This window comes from Lithobates pipiens, unplaced genomic scaffold (genome assembly GCF_037356315.1).
Source record: "Lithobates pipiens isolate NorthernLeopardFrog02 unplaced genomic scaffold, aLitPip1_a1.2 Scaffold_23, whole genome shotgun sequence".
Classification (NCBI taxonomy): domain Eukaryota; kingdom Metazoa; phylum Chordata; class Amphibia; order Anura; family Ranidae; genus Lithobates; species Lithobates pipiens.
Window position 1 is genome coordinate 51,445,244 of NW_027507785.1, and position 12,685 is coordinate 51,457,928.

The 12,685-nt window shown below is 45.5% G+C and overlaps 1 protein-coding gene across 1 annotated transcript in view; it reads left to right on the top strand.

The window, feature by feature from the left end:
- Positions 1-455: 455 nt before the first annotated feature.
- The window catches only part of TMCC1 (transmembrane and coiled-coil domain family 1), a 200,847-nt gene continuing 188,617 nt past the window's right edge, over positions 456-12,685 (top strand). The window contains exons 1-2 of the mRNA XM_077451598.1: positions 456-591; positions 4,726-4,812. The gene's annotated coding sequence lies outside the window, so the exon portion shown is untranslated. The remainder of the gene's footprint in view (positions 592-4,725; positions 4,813-12,685) is intronic.

Below are 12,685 nucleotides of genomic sequence, written 5' to 3' on the forward strand. Positions count from 1 at the left end.
TATATATATATATATATATATATATATATATATATATTTATTTATTTATTTATTTTTTTATTCAATTGCTATAATTAGCCAATAATAAATATTAAATAATGATGACACTAACAAGGATCAAATGTCATGAACTGCTTATCCAACAATGATAATAAATAAAAAATAATAACAATAATATATATTTTTTGCTATAATTAACCAATAATAAATAGTAGATAATAAATAATGACATACATGTTTTTATTCTCAGGGCTCCGGTAGAATGCTATTCTGACAATAATATTTCTATATTACAATATTGGAATCTTTTTTTCCGGAAACATTTTGCTATTTAGTTACAATAATATCAACACGCGCTGCAGGTGCAGCTCTAGCCCCGCCCACCGGGCTCCCTGCGGCTCTGCCTCTGGGCGGGGTTTGGTGCGGCGGCCCTGCCCCCCTCCCCCCCGTGCGTCCTGACGTAGCACGCCGAGTGAGGGCAGAGCGGCTGTAGCCGCAGTGGATTCAGTAGGCGGTTTGCATCACTTGGCTGAGTGCGGGGCGGAGGAGCCCCGGGGAAGCCTCGCCTGGCGGAGAACGGGCACCGGATAGGTAATTAGGGGAGGCTGTGGTGGGATTTGAGCCTTTCCCGGCATGCTTTGCTCTTTGGATTGCATTCTGGGAGTTGTAGTCCTCGGGGGGGGGTTGAGCAGGTGTGTTCTGCAGCTTGTGTGGGGGGACTACAAGTCTCAGCATACTTATGGCTGTCATGTCCTGTGGGGATGATGTGTGAGGTGCTGTGGCTGAAATCTACCCCCCCCCCCCACAGCAGCAAGTCAGCTTCCAGCTGTTAGTTCTGCAGCAAGGGTTCAAAAATAAAAGCAGCGTTCTGATTGGCCGCTGAACCTTGTCGCTCGTCGTCCCGTGTCTGTGAAGAATTCGGATGGTTCGGTGCTATTTTAGGGTCCGGGGCGCCCGGCTTCCATTGATGACAATGGGAAGAAAAAAATAAAAATGAAAGGGCCAAAAAAAAAAAAAAAAAAGATTTATTATTATTTTTTATTATTTTATTTTTAAAGGGACAGCGACGGCTTAATTCCACGTATTCACCCTGCTAAGGGAAGCCATGTGACTTACCTGTTGGCCAGGTAATTCATATGTGCGGGGGTGACGACGACTTAACCAGCATGTGCTGCGCAGATGCATCCAGGGGTCCATGGGGGGCGCTCTACCAGCACAGTGACTGAGCTGTCATCAATGGAGCTGGTGGGACGGGGGCCACTCACGATCATGTGATCACAAAGTCCATCACGCCCCCTTCCTGCCTGAGATATATTAAAAGGTCAAGCTGTCAGGCACTCCAACGCTGCAGGATTTGAAATCCCCCACTCTTTTCCGTGAGTGCGCTGCGGGACAGACCGGATCAATTCTGATTGGTCGGTGTCATCAATGTGAGTGGTGCTGACCAATTGGCATCCATCTGATCCATGCCAGAAGCTCTGACGGAGAAGAGTGGGGATTTCAAATACCTGCAGAAGGTGCTCACAGCTTGGCAACCCTGGAGGTAAGTACAGCGGGGATCCAGTGTCAGGGCGTCATCTAGAGCCCAGGGCGAACATGCTAAACTGTGCACCCCCCCCCGCCTCTCCAAGATGTATGAGCATTGTTAACAAAAATTCCCCCCCCCCCCCCCAAAAAAAGCACTAATCTGCATGCATATCTCTTTAGCATTAATTCCCCCTCCCAGGACAAATCTCCCCCCGTCCCATCCCCACTAGCACAAATACTCTATTCTTCCCCCACATCCTCTCCCCCCCAACTCCAAACCCCCCCCCCCCCCCCCCAAAAAAAAATCACAAATCTCTACTCTTCAAATTTCCCCTCCTAGTGCGCATCCTCTCCCCCCAACCCCCCCCCCCAAAAAAAACCACAAATCCTCTACACTTCAAATTTACCCTCTGAGCGTGCGTCCTGCCCCCTTGTATACGGTGGCACCTGCTATGCCAGTCCGGGGCCTGCGGATGGGCTATCGGAGCCCGGAATACATAGCGGGGGAGATGAGATGGGCGTGCGTGGGGTGTGTGGCTCATTCGGGTGGCAGCCCAGGTGACAGGACGACACTTCTTGTTGCCATGGTGACCTGGAGTTTGTCGAGCCCCGATCGGCTGTTCATCGATGCTCTGGCCCAGCTTCCTGGCGGTGACAACGATCGATGTGTGTCAGAAGGGAAGCTTGTAGTCACCACCAGAGAAGCGTGGGACACCGCCGGAGCGCACTGTCCACATCCTCTTTAACTCCTTGTTATCAAGTGTGAAACAACTTCTTGTCTTTTAAATTCTCACCGCTGTGACTTGAATCAACGAGTGCAGAAAACCACCGACTCTCCAGACCGTCCCCGACGTAGACAAGCCATAGATGATTCCATTTTCTTTCCTTTCATCACGGGTGAAAGGAAAGAAAATCTCTTGATTTTTTTTTTTTTCTTCCCCCATCAAAACAGTCAGTGTTGATGGAGAAATGCCTCCTGCAATTCTATAGTGTTCTGCCACCCGGGAACCTTACCAGCCAGCAGAACACAATGACCACTGTTAGCGGCTATAGCTGCCAGCACTAATTGCATGTGAAAAAAAAAAAAAAGACAGAGTGGTTATACCCAAGATGATTGATGGCTCACCTTGGGTACAACCAGGTTGCCCATTGATCGTTCGAATCGGCCAGCTTCCAGGATTTCTTTTTTTTTTTTTTTTTTTTTTTTTGTCAAAGCTTAAAGTAGAGTTGCACCAAAAAAATAAATAAAAAAACACGAATGTTCCTAAAAAAAAAAAATAAAAAAAAAAATTAATCTTCTTTTTTTTTTTTTTTTTTTTTTACTTTTCTCTAAATGGCTGTTGCTAGGGGGTCCCTCGTAGTCTGCCTCTTTCAGTGCCTGGGCTCATGACATCACTTCCCCTCGGCACAGGAAGGGCTCGGCTCTGCCCCTCCCTCCTTGTTAATCATCTGGGACATGTGACAGGTCCCAGATGATTGCGCGGCCAATCACAGCGCGTTTTATATATAATATTATTTTATAATAAAAATGTTAACAATGGGTATATAATAATCACTTGATAAAAATATTAGATCTGGTGTTTCCAACATTTTGACCTTCCTGGGCCACGTTGAAAGAAGAGGAATTGTCTTGGACCGCATATAAAAAGGTTGGGCGCCTGTATAATAGCTAGATACAGATAAAATCTTTTCAGATCGAATGTAATAAAATGTGAATCTGACAATAATGAGTAATAAAAAATTTAATAGCAATTATAGAACTTTTTAGGGAAAAAAATAATAGTTTATTAACTAGTTATCACAGGTTTATATTTATTTTAAAAAAATAATAAATCTGTGATAACCATTTCATATACTGTATAATTATTATTTTAATATATAAGTAACCTTTTTATTTATATACGGATACTTTTTATGTTTTCATTGACTTTTTATTTTATTTTTTGTAGTTTGAACATATATAGTACTATGTGTAGTGTTTCTTCTTGGAATGCCACTCTGTATTTGGTACATTTGTTTTATTTCTGGGTGTAGCACCGTATTAAATAAGGCGTAGACTTGTATGTATCATTATCAAATGGATTCTAATTACGGCTGCTAATTAGTTGTTATAATTTTTTTATTTTTTTTTGTGGTTCACTATTAAAGTGATCCTAAAGACAGAATTTTTTTTTTTTTTACCTTGGTGCTTCTATGCATTAAGGTAAAAAAAAAACCTTCTGTATGCAGCTCCTTCCCCAGTTCCCCCTTTTATACTTTCCTGAGCCCCATATTGATCCAGCAATGTGCACAATAGCAGAAGCTCTGTCTGTTCTCGCCTTCCTTATTGGCCCAGAGATAGCAGTGGGAGCCATTGAGGGGAGGCGCAGAGATCAGGGAAATGGCGTATCCTCCATGGGTGCAGGATGTTCACTGCACATGGGTCTCCGAGGGGAGGGGGTCCCACTGTGACCCACCCTGCACACATTGATGATTTGTCCTTTTGGTTCACAGCCGGGGATGATTGGAGGGACAGCTGTAAGCACCGATCTCCCTGCATGACAGCCGCTTCTCCTCCTCCTCCTCCCTCCCGCGGCTGTCAGTGCTTACAGCTGTGCCTCCTCCCACCACACCGATCCTCCTCCTGTTCGCCTTCTCCGCCCTCCCTGTTCTCCGTCCCGCTGTGTCCTCCTCTGCCCCCCCCATCCCTGCAGCCAGCTTCTCTCCTCTCCTGCGGGCTGCTGGGGGGATGTGTCGGAATCCCTCTCTGAATTGGACACAGAGAGCGATCATTACCAAACGCTCTCTATGACCTGTAATGACAGTTTTTGAATGGACAGAAGCCGCTGTCCATTCATCTTCAATACTGGGGAATCTGTGTCCTCTGTGACCCTTCACTCTGTCTCAAAGTGGAGATGTCAGGGGTCTTTTTAGACCCCTGATATCCCACCAAAGACCACTGACAAGGCTGGTTTAAAAAAAAAAAAAAAAAAAAAAAAAATTGAAATAAGTATTCAAATTGTTAAATGTAATTGTAACAAAATAAAATGAAAAAACTGACACCCCCTAGAAAAAAATAAATTTGTAAAATTTTAAAAATTTGTAATAAAGTATATATACACAAATTGACATCAACCTCTGTCCACTGACTCACACATAGAACAATAACTTTTTTCTTGACAACATGATTATCATAACTTTATTTCTGATCTCGTGCAGGGTCCTCTGAGGTACCATTGGATTATAAGCAGATGTGAAGTTATCTCTCAATGCATTTCGCAGCGTGGAGCTTCATCAGGAGGGCAGGTAACCAAAAAGAAAATTTTGATGCCACACGCTGAGGCACGGAGATGAGAGATACGAGGGATGAAGGAAGAGAGGGGAGAGGCGCAGAGATGAGGTGGGGGGGGGGAGAGGCGTGTGGAGATGGAGGGAGAGGGGTGAGGGAAGAGATTGGGCATGGGGGGGATGAGAGGCGAGGATTCGAAGGAAGAGATGGGGGCGAGAAGGGAGAAGCATGGTCATGGGGGGGGGAGGGAGAGGGCGGGATCAGGGACGAGAGGCAAAGAGAGCCGAGGAGGCGAAGGACGAGATGGTGTGAGATGTGTGGCGTTTGGAAGGGGGGGGGGGGAGCGCAGAGATGAGGAGAGGAGAGACATGGAGATGGGGTGGTGTGAGGGAAGAGAGGTGAAGAGGGGAAGGACGAGAGATGAGGAATGAGGGAAGAGTTGGCTAGGTCACAGATCAGAGCAGTTAATTGGGCGAGAGGGATGTGTTGTGGGGGCGGGAGTGATGGGTTGCGGGGAGTCTGGGTGGGAGGATGGGTTGCAGGGGAGCGGGCCAAGGGTGATGGGTTGCGGGGAGTCGGGGTGGGAGGGATGTGTTGCAGTGAGCGGGGGTGGGAGGGATGTGTTGCAGGGAGCGGGGTGGGAGGTATGGGCTGTGGGGGTGGGGGGGTTTGGCGGTGGGAGGTATGGGTTGTGGGGGGGGGGGGGGGTGGGAGGATGTGTTGCAGGGAGCAGTGGTGAAATGTAGAAGACTGCGGTGTGTTGTGCTCATATTAGCCCCGTCATATCTGTGATAGATTTAATCTGAATAGTTTTATGAGTTATTGTACTTTGCACTTCCTCATTGCTGTGGGCAGAGAAATCCCCACATCATTTCCAGGCGAGCTTTGTCTTTGTTTCTTCTCTAGTTTCTTCTCTACAACTGGAACCATTTTGGATCTGTTGCCTGAGCTGTGTGTTTTACTCAGCATTGTAATTGTTGCTCAATGGTGTTTTTTAATATATATATATATATATATATATATATATATATATATATATATATATATATATATATATATATATATATTTTTTTTTTGTTTGTTTAAGACCGAAATGTTTGTGCACTGAAACAATAATCAATAATTGTTTTCAGTGTCCTGCCATTGATCAGTGGGAGATGTATTCTGATTGGTTGCTGTGAGTTGCTCTTTTGTATTCTGCATTGGTGAAGCAGGAAGGCGCGGCCATTGTACCATGTACTGAATGCATACCCTTGTATGTGCAGAAGATGTTTGGACACGTGATCTGTGTAGAAGATTTAATTATGTTGTACAGTTCACCATTTCCCTTTGCACTGATCTCCAATACTTGGATGTATGAGAGGATTCAGTTATTGATTAGTAGGAGCCGATTGTGACCTGCTGCAAATCTTCATTACGGCTCATTCTGGATGGTGCTTGTGGCTGGGTGTATGTAAATGGCATTTGGTTGGTAAAGATGACTTCATTTGCCCTTCTTTATTTTATAGACCTCTGAATTTGTGTTTGTATAAAATCGCATTTCCTTTAAACCCGCGAAGCTGCAGCAGATGTCTCGGAGCCCTTCTTCAATTCCTCTCCAAATGACTTCAGTCATCCCAATCCCCTCTACTCCTGATCTGTGTGTTTGTTGCCTTTCTCTCACAGCTATTGGCTTTCTCTGCTGTCAGTCCTTTTTGTTCCTGAGCGTTATATGAAAGAACGCATCCCTTTAGACATGCATGGACTCTAACCATAGGTGTGCACAGTCTATTGCATTAAGGTGTGCGCCCCAAAGCTCCAACACATTTGCGTTTTGACACATTTACCGGCCTCTTCCCTGCTCTCCACCCTGAAACGAGGAAGGGGGAGCAAGTGAGCACATGGGAGACCCGGGCAACAGAAGGAAGAGGACCAGGGAAAGGAGGGGTGGCGGGGTGGCATATATTGGTACCGATCCCCTATATTTTCCTCCTGTGGGAGCTGAATGTTGACAAAAGGGAGAGGAGGAGAAGCCTACTTTCAGCTGCTGCAGGAGGAAAATACAGATTGCATCCACTAAATTTCACCCCACCACCTCTCCTGTCCAGGTTCTGAGGGTCGGCAAGGTAGGATTGCGATTTACCTGTCACCTGCCCACCATAGACGGGTTGCCAACCCCAGGATTAGGGTGTGCCCAGGCAGACCTGGCACACCCCTTGCGCACACCTATGACTCTAACATCTGATCAGCAGATTCCACAGCACCTAGTGCCTAGTAGTCAGCTGGGGAGGATCATGCACATCTAAAGGGATGCCAGAAATGTGTGTAGGGAGAACAAAGTTATTGTTTGCATACATTACAGTCGGCTTTAAAGTGTTACTAAACCCGCAACAGTAAAATCAGTCTGTATATGCAGTAAAGCACTGTGGAACTGAAGGGGTTAATCCTCTGCATTGTGTGTGTGTGTGTGTGTGTGTGTATATATATAAAAAAAAGTCTTCTCTGATCCTCCCCTTTCTTCAACAGTCCCCAATCCATCTCCTGTTATTACAGAGCCTTGAGGGCACTCTGCACATGCTCAGTTTGGTGTGGATTGCTGGAGTGTTTTTAATTTTTTTATTTTCTTGGGACGGTGCGTGTGATCAGCACAGGGCCAATTGGCACTCTCCAGACAGAGGGTCAGGGGTCCTGCAGCCTCACAGGACAGTCAGAGTAGAATGAAAACTCCCTCTACAAGCTTTAACCAGACACTGATAGAAGTCACAAGACTGCTATATACTGCTGTTGAGAAAAGGTATTTAGTCGTTTTTTTATATTTACTAAAACTATTGCATTTGCTTGTTCTGTGGGAGACCAGATATAGTGATTGCATGCTCCTGGGTTTAGTAACACTTTTAAGGTTTTATTTTTGGCACATGCTTACCACGTGCTTAAAATTTTTAATTTTAGCACACCCCAAAAACACGAGCCCTAAATGTAAAAGTCTTATAGTTTTGGTACTTCTGGGTGGTCTGCCAAATTATTTCCTGAATGGCCAATTAGAAATCAAAGTATTGCGCCCTGCCTGATCGGGGCTGTTAATTGGCTGACTTCCCTGCTCCTGGATAAAAATGTTAGGTTAAAGCAAAAAAAAAAAAAAAAAAAAAAGAAAAAAAAAAAAAAGCCTATTGTAGGAAAAAGCAAAAAAAACATTCCAACGTCAAGTTAATTTTGGTATTGCAATTGGCATCGCTGGACTTTCTCGCGGGATCCTGGGAAAAGCTGAGTTCTCATGTTTCCATGTGCAGAAAGTTGTAACAAACAAGTATGGTTTACTTTATTTTTGATTTTTAAGTGTTTTTATTTTTTTAATGGGTGGCTAGCTAATTATCAACTTTGCATTTTCATTCAAGGTCCTCTTATGCACCCTCCACATTCCTGTATGTTTTCATGTTGATTATTCGGAGTGTTTGGGACTGTTGTCCCGTGTCTGGGAGTAGTTGGTGTGCCAGGCAGCGGTGATCGGAGATGGGTGGGTGTGATGGGAAACGTTAAAGGTTATGCCGGATCAGGCTTCCGAGAGAGCCGGGTGTGTGCCGGTTCTGCGATTTGTTATGGAGATTGTTAAAAGCTGGATGTTTCCTGTTCTGCATATCATCACTTCTCAGCAGCATGGAACCAATATCGTCTCTTCGATTCCCTCGCCCTTCCTCGCTCCGCTCTGCACCAACACATTCACAGGCCTATATGATGGGTCAGAGCAAAGGATGGGAAACCAGTCATCACTGTGCTGGCCGCCCACTTCTGATTTGTATAATCGCCTTTTTAGATTTAACGACAACTTTGTAGCAAGACTTCCTATCTAAATGTGAATTCTGTAGGCACTCGAAGTGGTTGGTCTAACCCAGTGATTCTCAACCAGGGTTCCTCCAGAGGTTGCTAGGGGTTCCTTCAGCATTGGGCAATGTCTGCTTCTCAGATAAGTTCCCACTGACACCATTGATCTTTTTAGCTATCTGTAAGGAGGTAATTCTTCCCAATGACCACAAGCGTAAGGACTGTTCTTCCCAATGACCACAAGCGTAAGGACTGTTCTTCCCAATGACCACAAGCGTAAGGACTGTTCTTCCCAATGACCACAAGCGTAAGGACTGTTCTTCCCAATGACCACAAGCGTAAGGACTGTTCTTCCCAATGACCACAAGCGTAAGGGACTGTTCTTCCCAATGACCACAAGCGTAAGGACTGTTCTTCCCAATGACCACAAGCGTAAGGACTGTTCTTCCCAATGACCACAAGCGTAAGGACTGTTCTTCCCAATGACCACAAGCGTAAGGACTGTTCTTCCCAATGACCACAAGCGTAAGGACTGTTCTTCCCAATGACCACAAGCGTAAGGACTGTTCTTCCCAATGACCACAAGCGTAAGGACTGTTCTTCCCAATGACCACAAGCGTAAGGACTGTTCTTCCCAATGACCACAAGCGTAAGGACTGTTCTTCCCAATGACCACAAGCGTAAGGACTGTTCTTCCCAATGACCACAAGCGTAAGGACTGTTCTTCCCAATGACCACAAGCGTAAGGACTGTTCTTCCCAATGACCACAAGCGTAAGGACTGTTCTTCCCAATGACCACAAGCGTAAGGACTGTTCTTCCCAATGACCACAAGCGTAAGGACTGTTCTTCCCAATGACCACAAGCGTAAGGACTGTTCTTCCCAATGACCACAAGTGTAAGGACTGTTCTTCCCAATGACCACAAGTGTAAGGACTGTTCTTCCCAATGACCACAAGTGTAAGGACTGTTCTTCCCAATGACCACAAGTGTAAGGACTGTTCTTCCCAATGACCACAAGTGTAAGGACTGTTCTTCCCAATGACCACAAGTGTAAGGACTGTTCTTCCCAATGACCACAAGTGTAAGGACTGTTCTTCCCAATGACCACAAGTGTAAGGACTGTTCTTCCCAATGACCACAAGTGTAAGGGACTGTTCTTCCCAATGACCACAAGTGTAAGGACTGTTCTTCCCAATGACCACAAGTGTAAGGACTGTTCTTCCCAATGACCACAAGTGTAAGGACTGTTCTTCCCAATGACCACAAGTGTAAGGACTGTTCTTCCCAATGACCACAAGTGTAAGGACTGTTCTTCCCAATGACCACAAGTGTAAGGACTGTTCTTCCCAATGACCACAAGTGTAAGGACTGTTCTTCCCAATGACCACAAGTGTAAGGACTGTTCTTCCCAATGACCACAAGTGTAAGGACTGTTCTTCCCAATGACCACAAGTGTAAGGACTGTTCTTCCCAATGACCACAAGTGTAAGGACTGTTCTTCCCAATGACCACAAGTGTAAGGACTGTTCTTCCCAATGACCACAAGTGTAAGGACTGTTCTTCCCAATGACCACAAGTGTAAGGACTGTTCTTCCCAATGACCACAAGTGTAAGGACTGTTCTTCCCAATGACCACAAGTGTAAGGACTGTTCTTCCCAATGACCACAAGTGTAAGGACTGTTCTTCCCAATGACCACAAGTGTAAGGACGGTTCTTCCCAATGACCACAAGTGTAAGGACGGTTCTTCCCAATGACCACAAGTGTAAGGACGGTTCTTCCCAATGACCACAAGTGTAAGGACGGTTCTTCCCAATGACCACAAGTGTAAGGACGGTTCTTCCCAATGACCACAAGTGTAAGGACGGTTCTTCCCAATGACCACAAGTGTAAGGACGGTTCTTCCCAATGACCACAAGTGTAAGGACGGTTCTTCCCAATGACCACAAGTGTAAGGACGGTTCTTCCCAATGACCACAAGTGTAAGGACGGTTCTTCCCAATGACCACAAGTGTAAGGACGGTTCTTCCAATGACCACAAGTGTAAGGACGGTTGTAAGGACGGTTCTTCCCAATGACCACAAGTGTAAGGACGGTTCTTCCCAATGACCACAAGTGTAAGGACGGTTCTTCCCAATGACCACAAGTGTAAGGACGGTTCTTCCCAATGACCACAAGTGTAAGGACGGTTCTTCCCAATGACCACAAGTGTAAGGACGGTTCTTCCCAATGACCACAAGTGTAAGGACCGTTCTTCCCACCGACCATCACACTATTGTATGAGTTGTAGATTTTTAATTGTTAGTAGGGGTTCCCTGAGACCGACTATTTCAAGGGTTCATCTGTGTTGAAAAGGTTGGTCTAACCAATGGAGCTGACCATTCATACAGTATATAATTGCATAGTCTCCCTTGATTTTTACCAGCAACTGCGTACAAAAACTTGCATGATTGCATACAGCAGGGGCGTCAAACTACCATTTCATTGCAGGTCTCATCAGCATTATGGTTGCTCTTAAATGGTCAGTTGTATCTGTAAGATTAGAATTCCAGATCACACCCCACCCCCCTCACCGTCGAAAGTCAAGAAAAACTTGTAGGATTTCATTGCTGGCTGTATCGGCATTCTGGTTTCTCTCAGATGACCGAATGCCTGCCTGGTTTGTATCTGTAAGATTAGATGTCCTGAGCACGCTGCCCACCACCACCTCTGAAGATGCCTGATTGGCTGACGAAACGCGCCGAGCGGGACTATCATCCAGCCAGTGGAATGCACACCTCAGCGGTGCTTCCTGGTCCCAAAGCGATTTCATTTAATGTAAGCGAGTATATTCCCTGTGGTTTGAACTGGAGGAGGAGTTGCCTGAGATTTGTAAAGACCCGGGAGGATAATCTCCACTTGCCCATGGAGACTTTGTATCTCAGAGGCACAAAGTCAAAAGAATCTGGTGAGTGTTTTATAACAGACAGTGGTGGAGGAAACAGAATTTGTCGCTCCCTTTTCCTTTTTATATATATATATATATATATTTTTTTTTTTATAAAGCAAAAAATAAAAAAACGCAGTGGTGATCAAATACCACCAAAAGAAAGCTCTATTTGTGGGAAAAAAATACCTCAATGTTGTTTGGGAGCCACGCAGTGCCGAACTGCAAAAAGTGCTCTGGTCAGGAAGGGGGTAAATTCTTCCGGGGCTGAAATGGTTAATCGAGCAAGCTGAAGTTGGATCCTAGGGGTGCAATGGATCGTCACCGATCCGTGATCCGAACGGGTCACCCTGTTTGGATCGGCATGCACCACGATCCACGGAGCGCTCCTCGGCCTTAGGAAAGCCCGCAGCTTCGGCCTAGCTCCGGAGCGGCCGTCCATCTTTGTACAGCCAGGCCGTTTACAATGTGATCCCTCCGTCAAATGACGGATCGATCACTTGTAAGCAAACCGGCGTCATGTTATGACGCTGGTTCCTCTCTCTCCCCTCTGTGTACTGATCTGTACAGTGGAGGGGAGAGATCGGATGGCAGTCACAGCCATCCCTCCATACTCTGCCAATATTCTGCCAATACTCTGCCGTACCCTGCCAATATTCTGCCAATATTACAGTGGGGGAGATGTCCATTACAGTGAGGACTATATGGTGGTGAAATTTTCACAGGTTTTTGCAAATTCAATTATTTGCTGATCCGAAAAATGATCCAATCCGTGACCTTGATCCGAGGAACGATCCAATCTATGAGGGTTTTATTTATTTATTTTTTTATTTTTTATTATCCATTGCACCCCTAAATCTGATTGGTCACTATGCAGAGCTGCACCAGTTTTAGGGAGTTAAAGAGGACCTGTCACTCTAACTGATACATATGAACTAGAGCAGGCATACCTAACTAGAATCCATGATAAATCCACGTTTTTAACATGCAGTAGCATCTTTGTCGTACCAAATGATAGTGCCACCGGCTGATAAGGTTACGGATTCTTTGGACTTGAGCTTTACAAGCCTGGACTAGCAGATGTCTTACTGAGGACAATCTGTCATTGAACATGTCACATCGCCTCCAGGGCCAACTACAGCCTTCTGCCTGAGTTGGCCAGTGGGTG